We start from the raw sequence: 2723 nt of genomic DNA on the forward strand, positions 1-2723 counted from the left end.
GATTGATTGATTGATTAGGACAACAGTACCAGGTAAACTCCTCACACACCATGCCTCTTTCTTTCTTTCTTTCTTTATTTGGTGTTTAACGTCGTTTTTAACCACGAAGCTCATATCGCGACGGGGAAAGGGGGGGGGGGGGAGATGGGAATAGAGCCACTTAATTGTTTCTTGTTACACCATGCCTCTAACAGGATATGTTTCCCATCTTTACGTGTGGGAACTACAGGTACAATTTCATCCATCCATGCATCCGCCCTATACAGCTTCTTCTTCTTCTTCTTCTGCGTTCGTGGGCTGAAACTCCCACGTGCACTCATTTTTTTTGCACAAGTGGAATTTTACGTGTATGACCGTTTTTACCCCACCATTTAGGCAGCCATACGCCGCTTTCGGAGGAAGCATGCGGGGTATTTTTGTGTTTCTAAAACCCACCGAACTCTGACATGGATTACAGGATCTTTTTCGTGCGTACTTGGTCTTGTGCTTGCGTGTACACATGAAGGGGCATAAGTCACTAGCAGGTCTGCACATAAGTTGACCTGGGAGATCGGAAACATCTCCACACTTAACCCACCAGGCGGCCGCGACCGGGATTCGAACCCTCGACCTTCCGAGTTAATAGACCGACGTCTTACCACCCCGCCACAGCGCCCGTCACCCTATACAGCATTTATCAACTATGTAATGGATGGGTTTAAACATTTTTTGATGTCAGGGTGTTCTTCATGGTTAAAAATCTCTTACCTGTTTGAACAATTTGTTCATCAGGCGACATGTCGGTGCTGGCTTCATTTGTAGCTACCCTTTGCGATGGTGGCTTCCTCCCACTAGCAACCTGCAAATGCACAGCTCTTTAACTGACAAACTCACAACCAACACCCAGTCACAATGAAACAATTCTCCCAATGTCATGGCATTGGTCTTAGGCCACACACAAAAATTTATGTTTCTGGTAAGGCAAAACAAAAAATAATCTGTTTACGGTATCCGGACCGACCCTATTTTTTTCCCACCGGCCCTAGACTTTTGGGGGGCATTAAAACATAAAATTAAAATATTCAGATGGCTAAAATACAAAAATAAAAAGCCGAACTACCGACGCTATTTTTGGGGGGCCTATGTTACCTTAAACAGACTTTTTTTGTGGCCTAACATGACTGAAGGTGGAGATTTTTTTTCTAAACTTTTTTTTTTTTAACCATCTTTTTAACTTATTTTTTTGAAAAACAGGAAAACAATTGATTTTTGAATACCCCTTTTATTTTTGAAAATGCAAAAAAAAAGTCTAGGGTCGTCGGGAAAACATAGGTAGGGTCAGGTGACCAGAAACATACAACTTTTTTGTTGTTGACGCCGACCCTATACTTTTTTTGCCATTTGGGGCTGTTTTTGGGCAAAATAAGTTCATCATATCATCATAATCAAGACGTCGATCCAAAATAAGTAACATTTTTTTTGGTTGGCCTTATCATTTTTTTTGCGCTAATTGCAAACAGGCATTATTTGATGGGAACAATGCTGTTTTTTCAATTCTTACATCAGCCTCAAACTTGTCTTTACTCAACCTGCATTTAATAGTGTGCTTCTTTGGTTTGCAAAAACCTAAAACCAATAAATAAATAACCTTCGGTGGTGGATTGGGCACTGCAAACAATGTCGGGACAGCATTCCACACAAGTGATCCCCTCTCTGCAGGATTGTTTTACTGGTTGGCCTCAAAGTCAAAGTGATCAGTACAAAGCTTGAGACCTTGAACATCAGCTGGCTGCAGCTTTTCAAAGTCCTCTCGCCTTGTGAATTGCATCCATATTCTGCACCTAGTTTGACAATAAAAACAACAATGTTATTGTTAAACTAAGCAAAAAGGAAAGACAAAAAAAGCTAAATCAGATCTTCAGTCTAAATCTAACGCTCTGCCTGAACGCAAAACGGATGAGTGATGTACCTTTGTACTGTAGTTTTCCCGTAAGCAAGGTTTGATAAAGGATTCGGCAAATATGCCCACGGGTAGTTTGTCATCAAGTGTAAACTGTTGTTTTGTACTGACTGCTGACTCACACTCACAGTCGTAAGTACTCGCTGACGCTGTAAGTCTACTGAGTGAGTTGACTCGAGCCATTGCATTCTCATTCTGAAGAAGGTAAACCTGATGAAATAATCACTGCACAACCCACCTTTTTTCTTCTTTAGGGAACTTGTGGAAAGTTTTCCCGAAGCAGCTCTGTTTGTAACGGGCGTTCTTGCAACAAAAAGCCGAGCACAATTTACCACCACACGCGATCGGTACCTATGCGATCCGCCATTTTGTTTTCGCCGCCAGCATGTGACTAGGGACGATAACCCACAAACACTTTTTCGCATTTTCTTCGCAAGTTCCACGTCTTCCTTATGTACAGTGTTTGAAATCTCTTAGCAGAGATAGAGAGAGAAATCAGTATCCCTTCACAGACAGCCTATTGGGAGCATCAGACCCTCCTCAAGGGGGACCGAGATTAACAGAGCAAAGTCCCTTTGTGGGGGACGTATCGCAAGGTAATCTAGTCCTTAGGAGGACCATTGTATGTGTACCTAGACCAGACACGTGTTTCGACACAATTGTGTCTCATCAGTGGTCAGGTGGTACTGATGGCGAGAGTTGTCAACCCATGGTATCCAACTAAGAAGCAAACCATTATCTTACTAGATTACCTTGCGATACGTCCCCCACAAAGGGACTTTCC

At 42.5% G+C, this 2723-nt stretch overlaps 1 long non-coding RNA gene across 1 annotated transcript; it reads right to left on the bottom strand.

The window, feature by feature from the left end:
* Positions 1 to 473: 473 nt before the first annotated feature.
* On the bottom strand, positions 474 to 2404 carry LOC138972426 (uncharacterized). The gene is made up of 3 exons (XR_011457605.1): positions 2178 to 2404; positions 1628 to 1820; positions 474 to 838 (listed from the first exon to the last, which is right to left on the bottom strand). It is a non-coding gene; the product is annotated as an uncharacterized lncRNA (long non-coding RNA).
* Positions 2405 to 2723: the final 319 nt, after the last annotated feature.

Source organism: Littorina saxatilis, linkage group LG8 (assembly GCF_037325665.1).
Source record: "Littorina saxatilis isolate snail1 linkage group LG8, US_GU_Lsax_2.0, whole genome shotgun sequence".
Taxonomy (NCBI): Eukaryota; Metazoa; Mollusca; class Gastropoda; order Littorinimorpha; family Littorinidae; genus Littorina; species Littorina saxatilis.